We start from the raw sequence: 14,207 nt of genomic DNA, 5'->3' as shown, positions 1-14,207 counted from the left end.
ATGGAATGGAATGGAAAGGAATGGAATGGAATGGAATCAACCCGAGTAGAATGGAATGGATTGGAATGGACTGGAATGGAATGGAATGGAATTGAATGGAATGGAATGGAATGGAATGGAATGGAATCAACCCGAGTAGAATGGAATGGATTGAAATGGAATGGAATGGAATCGAGTGGAATGGAATGGAATGGAATGGAATCAACCCGAGTAGAACGGAATTGATTGGAATGGAATGGAATGGAATGGAATCGTATGGAATTGAAAGGAATGGAATGGAATGGAATGGAATGGAATGGAATGGAATGGAATGGAATGGAATGAAATCAACCCGAGTAGAACGTAATGGAATGGAATGGAATGGAAAGGAATGGAATGGAATGGAATGGAATAAAATTTAATGGAATGGAATGGAATGGAATGGAATTGAATGGAATCAACCCGAGTTGAATGGAATGGATTGGATCGGAATGGAATGGAATGGAATGGAATGGAATGGAATGGAATGGAATCAACCCGAGTAGAATGGAATGGATTGGAATGGAATGGAATGGAATGGAATGAAATGGAATGGAATCAACCCGAGTAGAATGGAATGGATTGGAATGGAACGGAATGGAATGGAATGGAATGGAATGGAATGGAATGGAATGGAATCAACCCGAGTAGAATGGAATGGATTGGATTGGAATGGAATGGAATGGAATCGAACGGAATGGAATGGAATGGAATGGAATGGAATGGAATAGAATGGAATGGAATGGAATCGAATGGAATGGAATGGAATAGAATGGAATCAACCCGAGTAGAACGGAATGGAATGGAATGGAATGGAAAGGAATGGAATGGAATGGAATGGAATGGAATGGAATGGAATGGAATCCAATGGAATGGAAAGGAATGGAATGGAATGGAATGGAATGGAATGGATTGGAATGGAATGGAATCGAATCGAATGGAACGGAATGGAATGGAATGGAATGGAATGGAATGGAATCCAATGGAATGGAATGGAATCGAATGGAATCAACCCGAGTAGAATGGAATGGATTGGAATGGACTGGAATGGAATGGAATGGAATGGAATGGAATGGAATGGAATGGAATGGAATCAACCCGAGTAGAACGGAATTGATTGAAATGGAATGGAATGGAATCGAATGGCATAGAATGGAATGGAATGGAATGGAATGCAATGGAAAGGAATGAATTAAACTAGAGTAGAACGGAATGGAATGGAATGGAATGGAATGGAATGGAATGGAATGGAATGGAATCAACCCGAGAAGAATGGAATGGATTGGAATGGAATGTAATGGAATGGAATGGAATGGAATGGAATGGAATGGAATGGAATGGAATCAACCCGAGTAGAATGGAATGGATTGGAATGGAAAGTAATGGAATGGAATGGAATGGAATGGAATGGAATGGAATGGAATCAACCCGAGTAGAATGGAATGGATTGGAATGGACTGGAATGGAATGGAATGGAATGGAACGGAATGGAATGGAATGGAATGGAATGGAATGGAATAGAATGGAACGGAATGGAATGGAATGGAATAGATTGGAATCAACCCGAGTAGAACGGAATGGAATGGAATGGAATGGAATGCAATAGAATGGAATGGAATGGAATGGAATGGAATCGAAAGGAATGGAATGGAATGGAATGGAATGGAATGGAATGGAACGGAATGGAATCAACCCGAGTAGAATGGAATGGATAGGAATGGACTGGAATGGAATGGAATGGAATGGAATGGAATGGAATGGAATGGAATGGAATGGAATGGAATCAACCCGAGTAGAATGGAATGGATTGAAATGGAATGGAATGGAATTGAATGGAAAGGAATGGAATGGAATGGAATGGAATCAACCCGAGTAGAACGGAATGGATTGTAATGGAATGGAATGGAATGGAATCGTATGGACTCGAAAGGAATGGAATGGAATGGAATGGAATGGAATGGAATGGAATGGAATGGAATGGAATGGAATGAAATCAACCCGAGTAGAACGTAATGGAAAGGAATGGAATGGAATGGAATGGAATGGAATGGAATGGAATGGAATGGAATGGAATGGTATCAACCCAAGTAGAATGGAATGGATTGGAATGGAATGTAATGGAATGGAATGGAATGGAATGGAATCAACCCGAGTAGAATGGAATGGATTGGAATGGACTGGAATGGAATGGAATGGAATGGAACGGAATGGAATGGAATGGAATGGAATGGAATGTAACGGAATAGAATGGAATGGAATAGATTGGAATCATCCCGAGTAGAACGGAATGGAATGGAATGGAATGGAATGCAATAGAATGGAATGGAATGGAATGGAATGGAATGGAATGGAATGGAATGGAATGCAATGGAATGGAATCAACCCGAGTGGAATGGAATGGATTGGAATGGACTGGAATGGAATGGAATGGAATTGAATGGAATGGAATGGAATGGAATGGAATGGAATCAACCCGAGTAGAATGGAATGGATTGAAATGGAATGGAATGGAATCGAGTGGAATGGAATGGAATGGAATGGAATCAACCCGAGTAGAACGGAATTGATTGGAATGGAATGGAATGGAATGGAATCGTATGGAATCGAAAGGAATGGAATGGAATGGAATGGAATGGAATGGAATGGAATGGAATGGAATGGAATGAAATCAACCCGAGTAGAACGTAATGGAATGGAATGGAATGGAAAGGAATGGAATGGAATGGAATGGAATAAAATTTAATGGAATGGAATGGAATGGAATGGAATGGAATGGAATTCAATGGAATCAACCCGAGTTGAATGGAATGGATTGGAATGGAATGGAATGGAATGGAATGGAATGGAATGGAATGGAATGGAATGGAATCAACCCGAGTAGAATGGAATGGATTGGAATGGAATGGAATGGAATGGAATGAAATGGAATGGAATCAACCCGAGTAGAATGGAATGGATTGGAATGGAACGGAATGGAATGGAATGGAATGGAATGGAATGGAATGGAATGGAATCAACCCGAGTAGAATGGAATGGATTGGATTGGAATGGAATGGAATGGAATCGAACGGAATGGAATGGAATGGAATGGATTGGAATGGAATGAAATTTAATGGAATGGAATGGAATGGAATAGAATGGAATCGAATGGAATCGAATGGAATGGAATGGAATAGAATGGAATCAACCCGAGTAGAACGGAATGGAATGGAATGGAATGGAAAGGAATGGAATGGAATGGAATGGAATGGAATGGAATGGAATGGAATCCAATGGAATGGAAAGGAATGGAATGGAATGGAATGGAATGGAATGGATTGGAATGGAATGGAATCGAATTGAATGGAACGGAATGGAATGGAATGGAATGGAATGGAATCCAATGGAATGGAATGGAATCGAATGGAATCAACCCGAGTAGAATGGAATGGATTGGAATGGACTGGAATGGAATGGAATGGAATGGAATGGAATGGAATGGAATCAACCCGAGTAGAACGGAATTGATTGAAATGGAATGGAATGGAATCGAATGGCGTAGAATGGAATGGAATGGAATGGAATGCAATGGAAAGGAATGAATTCAACCAGAGTAGAACGGAATGGAATGGAATGGAATGGAATGGAATGGAATGGAATCAACCCGAGAAGAATGGAATGGATTGGAATGGACTGGAATGGAATGGAATGGAATGGAATGGAATCAAATCAAGCCGAGTAGAATGGAATGGATTGGAATGGACTGGAATGGAATGGAATGGAATGGAATGGAATGGAATGGAATGGAATGGAATGGAATCAAATCAACCCGAGTAGAATGGAATGGATTGGAATGGAATGGAATGGAATGGAATGGAATGGAATGAAATGGAATGGAGTGGAATAGAATGGAATGGAATGGAATGGAATCAACCCGAGTAGAATGGAATGGATTGGAATGGAATGGAATGGAATGGAATGGAATGGAATGGAATGGAATGGAATCAACCTGAGTAGAATGGAATGGATTGGAATGGACTGGACTGGACTGGAATGGAATGGAATGGAATGGAATGGAATCAAATCAACCCGAGTAGAATGGAATGGATTGGAATGGAATGGAATGGAATCGAATGGAATGGAAAGGAATGGAATGGAATGGAATGGAATGGAATGGAATGGAATGGAAACAACCCGAGTAGAATGGAATGGATTGGAATGGAATGGAATGGAATGGAATGGAATGGAATGGAATGGAATGGAATGGAATGGAATTTAATGGAATGGAATGGAATGGAAGGGAATTTAAAGGAATGGAATGGAATGGAATCGAATGGAATGGAATGGAATGGAATGGAATGGAATGGAATGGAATGGAATGGAATCAACACGAGTAGAATGGAATGGATTGGAATGGAATGGAATGGAATGGAATGGAATGGAATGGAATGGAATGGAATGGAATGGAATGGAATGGAATGGAATCAACCCGAGTAGAATGGAATGGATTGAAAGGGAATGGAATGGAATCGAATGGAATGGAATGGAATGGAATGGAATCAACCCGAGTAGAACGGAATGGATTGGAATGGAATGGAATGGAATGGAATCGAATGGAATGGAATGGAATGGAATCGAATGGAATGGAATGGAATGGAATGGAATGGAATGGAATGGAATGGAATGAAATCAAACCGAGTACAACGTAATGGAATGGAATGGAATGGAAAGGAAAGGAATGGAATGGAATGGAATGGAATAAAATTTAATGGAATGGAATGGAATGGATTGCAATGGAATGGAACCGAATGGAATGGAATGGAATGGAATGAAATGGAATGGAATGGAATGGAATGGAATGGAATCAACACAAGTAGAATGGAATGGATTGGAATGGAATGTAATGGAATGGAATGGAATGGAATGGAATCAACCCGAGTAGAATGGAATGGATTGGAATGGACTGGAATGGAATGGAATGGAATGGAACGGAATGGAATGGAATGGACTGGAATGGTATGGAATGGAATGGAATGGAATGGAATGGAATGGAATGGAATCAACCCGAGGAGAATGGAATGGATTGAAATGGAATGGAATGGAATGGAATGGAATGGTTTGGAATGGGATGGAATGGAATCAACCCGAGTAGAACGGAATGGATTTGAATGGAATGGAATGGAATGGAATCGTATGGAATCGAAAGGAATGGAATGGAATGGAATGGAATGGAATGGAATGGAATGGAATGGAATGGAATGAAATCAACCCGAGTAGAACGTAATGGAATGGAATGGAATGGAAAGGAATGGAATGGAATGGAATGGAATAAAATTTAATGGAATGGAATGGAATGGAATGGAATTGAATGGAATCAACCCGAGTTGAATGGAATGGATTGGAATGGAATGGAATGGAATGGAATGGAATGGAATGGAATGGAATGGAATGGAATCAACCCGAGTAGAATGGAATGGATTCGAATGGAATGGAATGGAATGGAATGGAATGGAATGGAATGGAATGGAATCAACCCGAGTAGAATGGAATGGATTGGAATGGAACGGAATGGAATGGAATGGAATGGAATGGAATGGAATGGAATGGAATCAACCCGAGTAGAATGGAATGGATTGGATTGGAAAGGAATGGAATGGAATAGAACGGAATGGAATGGAATGGAATGGAATGGAATGGAATGGAATGGAATGGAATGAAATTTAATGGAATGGAATGGAATTTAATCGAATGGAATCGAATGGAATCGAATGGAATGGAATGGAATAGAATGGAATCAACCCGAGTAGAACGGAATGGAATGGAATGGAATGGAAAGGAATGGAATGGAATGGAATGGAATGGAATGGAATGGAATGGAATGGAATGGAATGGAATCCAATAGAATGGAATGGAATGGAATGGAATGGAATGGAATGGAATGGAATGGAATGGAATTGATTGGAATGGAATGGAATCGAATCGAATGGAACGGAATGGAATGGAATGGAATGGAATGGAATGGAATCCAATGGAATGGAATGGAATCGAATGGAATCAACCCGAGTAGAATGGAATGGATTGGAATGGACTGGAATGGAATGGAATGGAATGGAATGGAATCAACCCGAGTAGAAAAGAATGGATTGAAATGGAATGGAATGGAATCGAACGGAATAGAATGGAGTGGAATGGAATGGAATGTAATGGAAAGGAATGAATTCAACCAGAGTAGAACGGAATGGAATGGAATGGAATGGAATGGATTGGAATGGAATGGAATCGAATCGAATGGAACGGAATGGAATGGAATGGAATGGAATGGAATGGAATCCAATGGAATGGAATGGAATCGAATGGAATCAACCCGAGTAGAATGGAATGGATTGGAATGGACTGGAATGGAATGGAATGGAATGGAATGGAATCAACCCGAGTAGAACGGAATGGATTGAAATGGAATGGAATGGAATCGAACGGAATAGAATGGAGTGGAATGGAATGGAATGTAATGGAAAGGAATGAATTCAACCAGAGTAGAACGGAATGGAATGGAATGGAATGGAATGGAATGGAATCAACCCTAGTAGAATGGAATGGATTGGAATGGACTGGAATGGAATGGAATGGAATGGAATGGAATCAAATCAAGCCGAGTAGAATGGAATGGATTGGAATGGACTGGAATGGAATGGAATGGAATGGAATGGAATGGAATGGAATGGAATGGAATGGAATCAAATCAACCCGAGTAGAATGGAATGGATTGGAATGGAATGGAATGGAATGGAATGGAATGAAATGGAATCAACCCGAGTAGAACGGAATGGAATGGAATGGAATGGAATGGAATGGAATGGAATGGAATGGAATGGAATGGAATGGAATGGAATGGAATGTAACGGAATGGAATGGAATGGAATAGATTGGAATCAACCCGAGTAGAACGTAATGGAATGGAATGGAATGGAATGCAATAGAATGGAATGGAATGGAATGGAATGGAATGGAATGGAATGGAATGGAATGGAATCGAAAGGAATGGAATGGAATGCAATGGAATGGAATGGAATGGAATGGAATGGAACAGAATGGAATCAACCCGAGTAGAATTGAATGGATTGGAATGGAATGGAATGGAATGGAATGGAATGGAATGGAATGGAATGGAATGGAATGGAATGGAATGGAATGGAATGGAATGGAATGGAATGGAATAGAATCAACCCGAGTAGAACGGAATGGAATGGAATGGAATGGAATGGAATGGAATGGAATGGAATGGAATGGAATGGAATGGAATTTAATGGAATGGAATGGAATGGAATCGAATGGAATCGAATGGAATCGAATGGAATGGAATGGTATAGAATGGGATGGAATGGAATGGAATGGAATGGAATCGAATTGAATGGAATGGAATGGAATGGAAGCAACCCGAGTAGAATGGAATGGATTGGAATGGAATGGAATGGAATGGAATGGAATGGAATGGAATGGAATGGAATGGAATCAACCCGAGTAGAATGGAATGGATTGGAATGGAATGGAATGGAATGGAATGGAATGGAATGGAATGGAATGGAATGGAATGGAATCTACCCGAGTAGAATGGAATGGATTGGAATGGAATGGATTGGAATGGAATTGAATGGAATGGAATGGAATGGAATGGAATGGAATGGAATGGAATGGAATGGAATCAACCCGAGTAGAATGGAATGGATTGGAATGGAATGGAATGGAATGGAATGGAATGGAATGGAATGGAATGGAATGGAATGGAATGGAATCAACCCGAGTAGAACGGAATGGAATGGAATGGAATGGAATGGAATGGAATGGAATGGAATGGAATGGAATGGAATGGAATTTAATGGAATGGAATCGAATGGAATCGAATGGAATCGAATGGAATGGAATGGAATGGAAAGGAATAGAATGGAATGGAATGGAATGGAATGGAATGGAATGGAATGGAATGGAATGGAATGGAATGGAATCAACCCGAGTAGAATGGAATGGATTGGAATGGAATGGAATGGAATGGAATGGAATGGAATGGAATGGAATGGAATCAACCCGAGTAGAATGGAATGGATTGGAATGGAATGGAATGGAATGGAATCGAATGGAATCGAATGGAATGGAATGGAATGGAAAGGAATGGAATGGAATGGAATGGAATGGAATGGAATGGAATGGAATCTACCCGAGTAGAATGGAATGGATTGGAATGGAATGGATTGGAATGGAATGGAATGGAATGGAATGGAATGGAATGGAATGGAATGGAATGGAATCAACCCGAGTAGAACGGAATGGAATGGAATGGAATGGAATGGAATGGAATCAACCCGAGTAGAATGGAATGGATTGGAATGGACTGGAATGGAATTTAATGGAATGGAATCAATCCGAGTAGAATGGAATGGAATGGAATGGAATGAATTCAATGTAATAGAATGGAATTGCATCAACCCGCGTGGAACGGAATGGAACGGAACGGAAAGGGAAGGAACGGAACGGAATGGAATGGAATCAACCCGAGCAGATCGGAACGGGATGGGTCGGGACGGGACGGTACGGGACGGGTCGGGGTGGAACGGAATGGAACGGAACGGAGCGGCATGGAATCAACCAGAGTAGAATGGAATGGAATGGAATGGAATGGAATGGAATGGAATAGAATAGAATGGAATTGAATCAACCCGTGTGGAACGGAATGGAACGGAACGGAAAGGAACGGAACGGAATGGAATGGAATCAACCGGAGAACAACGGCACTGGTCGGGACGGGACGGGACGGGATGGGACAGAACGGAAGAGAACGGAATGGAACTCAATGGAGTCAACCCGAGTAGAAAGGAACGGAATGTAATGGAATGGAATGAAATCAACAGGAGTAGAATGGAATGGATTGGATTGGAATGGAATGTAATCGAATGGAATGGAACGGAACGGAATGGAATGGAATGGAATGGAATGGAATGGAATGGAATGGAATGGAATGGAATGGAATGGAATGGAATGGAATCAACCCGAGTAGAACGGAATGGATTGGAATGGAATGGAATGGAATGGAATCGAATGGAATGGAATGGAATGGAATGGAATGGAATTGAAAGGAAAGGAATGGAATGGAATGGAATGGAATAAAATTTAATGGAATGGAATGGAATGGAATGGAATGGAATCGAATGGAATGGAATGGAATGGAATGGAATGGAATGGAATGGAATGGAATGGAATGGAATGGAATCAACCCGAGTAGAATGGAATGGATTGGAATGGAATGGAATGGAATGGAATGGAATGGAACGGAATCAACCCGAGTAGAATGGAATGGATTGGAATGGACTGGAATGGAATGGAATGGAATGGAACGGAATTCAATGGAATGGAATGGAATGGAATGGAATGTAACGGAATGGAATGGAATGGAATAGATTGGAATCAACCCGAGTAGAACGGATTGGAATGGAATGGAATGGAATGCAATAGAATGGAATGGAATGGAATGGAATGGAATGGAATGGAATGGAATGGAATGGAATGGAATGGAATGGAATCGAAAGGAATGGAATGGAATGGAATGGAATGGAATGGAATGGAACGGAATGGAATCAACCCGAGTAGAATGGAATGGATAGGAATGGACTGGAATGGAATGGAATGGAATGGAATGGAATGGAATGGAATGGAATGGAATCAACCCGAGTAGAATGGAATGGATTGAAATGGAATGGAATGGAATCGAATGGAATGGAATGGAATGGAATGGAATCAACCCGAGTAGAACGGACTGGATTGGAATGGAATGGAATGGAATGGAATCGTATGGAATCGAAAGGAATGGAATGGAATGGAATGGAATGGAATGGAATGGAATGGAATGGAATGGAATGAAATCAACCCGAGTAGAACGTAATGGAATGGAATGGAATGGAATGGAATGGAAAGGAATGGAATGGAATGGAATGGAATAAAATTTAATGGAATGGAATGGAATGGAATGGAATTGAATGGAATCAACCCGAGTTGAATGGAATGGATTGGAATGGAATGGAATGGAATGAAATGGAATGGAGTGGAATGGAATGGAATGGAATGGAATGGAATGGAATGGAATGGAATGGAATGGAATGGAATGGAATCAACACGAGTAGAATGGAAAGGATTGGAATGGAATGGAATGGAATGGAATGGAATGGAATGGAATGGAATGGAATGGAATGGAATGGAATCAACCCGAGTAGAATGGAATGGATTGAAATGGAATGGAATGGAATGGAATGGAATGGAATGGAATGGAATGGAATGGAATCAACCCGAGTAGAACGGAATGGATTGGAATGGAATGGAATGGAATGGAATCGAATGGAATGGAATGGAATGGAATCGAATGGAATGGAATGGAATGGAATGGAATGGAATGGAATGGAATGGAATGGAATGGAATGAAATCAAACCGAATACAACGTAATGGAATGGAATGGAATGGAATGGAAAGGAAAGGAATGGAATGGAATGGAATGGAATAAAATTTAATGGAATGGAATGGAATGGATTGGAATGGAATGGAACCGAATGGAATGGAATGGAATGGAATGGAATGGAATGGAATGGAATGGAATGGAATGGAATGGAATGGAATCAACACAAGTAGAATGGAATGGATTGGAATGGACTGGAATGGAATGGAATGGAATGGAACGGAATGCAATGGAATGGACTGGAATGGTATGGAATGGAATGGAATGGAATGGAATGGAATGGAATGGAATGGAATGGAATCAACCCGAGGAGAATGGAATGGATTGAAATGGAATGGAATGGAATGGAATGGAATGGAATGGAATGGGATGGAATGGAATCAACCCGAGTAGAACGGAATGGATTGGAATGGAATGGAATGGAATGGAATCGTATGGAATCGAAAGGAATGGAATGGAATCGAATGGAATGGAATGGAATGGAATGGAATGAAATCAACCCGAGTAGAACGTAATGGAATGGAATGGAATGGAAAGGAATGGAATGGAATGGAATGGAATAAAATTTAATGGAATGAAATGGAATGGAATGGAATTGAATGGAATCAACCCGAGTTGAATGGAATGGATTGGAATGGAATGGAATGGAATGGAATGGAATGGAATGGAATCAACCCGAGTAGAATGGAATGGATTCGAATGGAATGGAATGGAATGGAATGGAATGGAATGGAATGGAATGGAATCAACCCGAGTAGAATGGAATGGATTTGAATGGAACGGAATGGAATGGAATGGAATGGAATGGAATGGAATAGAATCAACCCGAGTAGAACGGAATGGAATGGAATGGAATCGAATGGAATGGAATGGAATGGAATGGAATGGAATGGAATGGAATGGAATGGAATGGAATTTAATGCAATGGAATGGAACGGAATAGATTGGAATCAACCCGAGTAGAACGTAATGGAATGGTATAGAATGGGATGGAATGGAATGGAATGGAATGGAATCGAATGGAATGGAATGGAATGGAATGGAAGCAACCCGAGTAGAATGGAATGGATTGGAATGGAATGGAATGGAATGGAATGGAATGGAATGGAATGGAATGGAATCAACCCGAGTAGAATGGAATGGATTGGAATGGAATGGAATGGAATGGAATGGAATGGAATCGAATGGAATGGAATGGAATCTACCCGAGTAGAATGGAATGGATTGGAATGGAATGGATTGGAATGGAATGGAATGGAATGGAATGGAATGGAATGGAATGGAATGGAATGGAATGGAATGGAATGGAATGGAATCAACCCGAGTAGAATGGAATGGATTGGAATGGAATGGAATGGAATGGAATGGAATGGAATGGAATGGAATGGAATTGAATGGAATGGAATGGAATGGAATGGAATGGAATGGAATGGAATGGAATGGAATGGAATGGAATGGAATGGAATGGAATGGAATCAACCCGAGTAGAACGGAATGGAATGGAATGGAATGGAATGGAATGGAATGGAATGGAATGGAATGGAATGGAATGGAATGGAATTTAATGGAATGGAATCGAATGGAATCGAATGGAATCGAATGGAATGGAATGGAATGGAAAGGAATAGAATGGAATGGAATGGAATGGAATGGAATGGAATGGAATGGAATGGAATGGAATGGAATGGAATCAACCCGAGTAGAATGGAATGGATTGGAATGGAATGGAATGGAATGGAATGGAATGGAATCAACCCGAGTAGAATGGAATGGATTGGAATGGAATGGAATGGAATGGAATCGAATGGAATCGAATGGAATGGAATGGAATGGAAAGGAATGGAATGGAATGGAATGGAATGGAATGGAATGGAATGGAATGGAATCTACCCGAGTAGAATGGAATGGATTGGAATGGAATGGATTGGAATGGAATCGAATGGAATGGAATGGAATGGAATGGAATGGAATGGAATGGAGTGGAATGGAATGGAATGGAATCAACCCGAGTAGAACGGAATGGAATGGAATGGAATGGAATGGAATGGAATGGAATCAACCCGAGTAGAATGGAATGGATTGGAATGGACTGGAATGGAATTTAATGGAATGGAATCAATCCGAGTAGAATGGAATGGAATGGAATGGAATGAATTCAATGTAATAGAATGGAATTGCATCAACCCGCGTGGAACGGAATGGAACGGAACGGAAAGGGGAGGAACGGAACGGAATGGAACGGAATCAACCCGAGCAGATCGGAACGGGATGGGTCGGGACGGGACGGTACGGGACGGGTCGGGGTGGAACGGAATGGAACGGAACGGAACGGCATGGAATCAACCAGAGTAGAATGGAATGGAATGGAATGGAATGGAATGGAATGGAATAGAATAGAATGGAATTGAATCAACCCGTGTGGAACGGAATGGAACGGAACGGAAAGGAACGGAACGGAATGGAATGGAATCAACCGGAGAACAACGGCACTGGTCGGGACGGGACGGGACGGGATGGGACGGGACGGGACGGGACGGAAGAGAACGGAATGGAACTCAATGGAGTCAACCCGAGTAGAAAGGAACGGAATGTAATGGAATGGAATGAAATCAACAGGAGTAGAATGGAATGGATTGGATTGGAATGGAATGTAATCGAATGGAATGGAACGGAACGGAATGAAATGGAATGGAATGGAATGGAATGGAATGGAATGGAATGGAATGGAATGGAATGGAATGGAATGGAATCAACCCGAGTAGAACGGAATGGATTGGAATGGAATGGAATGGAATGGAATCGAATGGAATGGAATGGAATGGAATGGAATGGAATAAAATTTAATGGAATGGAATGGAATGGAATGGAATGGAATCGAATGGAATGGAATGGAATGGAATGGAATGGAATGGAATGGAATGGAATGGAATCAACCCGAGTAGAATGGAATGGATTGGAATGGAATGGAATGGAATGGAATGGAATGGAACGGAATCAACCCGAGTAGAATGGAATGGATTGGAATGGACTGGAATGGAATGGAATGGAATGGAACGGAATTCAATGGAATGGAATGGAATGGAATGGAATGTAACGGAATGGAATGGAATGGAATAGATTGGAATCAACCCGAGTAGAACGGATTGGAATGGAATGGAATGGAATGCAATAGAATGGAATGGAATGGAATGGAATGGAATGGAATGGAATGGAATGGAATGGAATGGAATGGAATGGAATCGAAAGGAATGGAATGGAATGGAATGGAATGGAATGGAATGGAACGGAATGGAATCAACCCGAGTAGAATGGAATGGATAGGAATGGACTGGAATGGAATGGAATGGAATGGAATGGAATGGAATGGAATGGAATGGAATCAACCCGAGTAGAATGGAATGGATTGAAATGGAATGGAATGGAATCGAATGGAATGGAATGGAATGGAATGGAATCAACCCGAGTAGAACGGACTGGATTGGAATGGAATGGAATGGAATGGAATCGTATGGAATCGAAAGGAATGGAATGGAATGGAATGGAATGGAATGGAATGGAATGGAATGGAATGGAATGAAATCAACCCGAGTAGAACGTAATGGAATGGAATGGAATGGAATGGAATGGAAAGGAATGGAATGGAATGGAATGGAATAAAATTTAATGGAATGGAATGGAATGGAATGGAATTGAATGGAATCAACCCGAGTTGAATGG

The sequence above is a fragment of the Gorilla gorilla genome, chromosome 17 (genome assembly GCF_029281585.2).
Source record: "Gorilla gorilla gorilla isolate KB3781 chromosome 17, NHGRI_mGorGor1-v2.1_pri, whole genome shotgun sequence".
NCBI classification, from domain to species: domain Eukaryota; kingdom Metazoa; phylum Chordata; class Mammalia; order Primates; family Hominidae; genus Gorilla; species Gorilla gorilla.
This window is presented reverse-complemented; position numbering follows the sequence as displayed.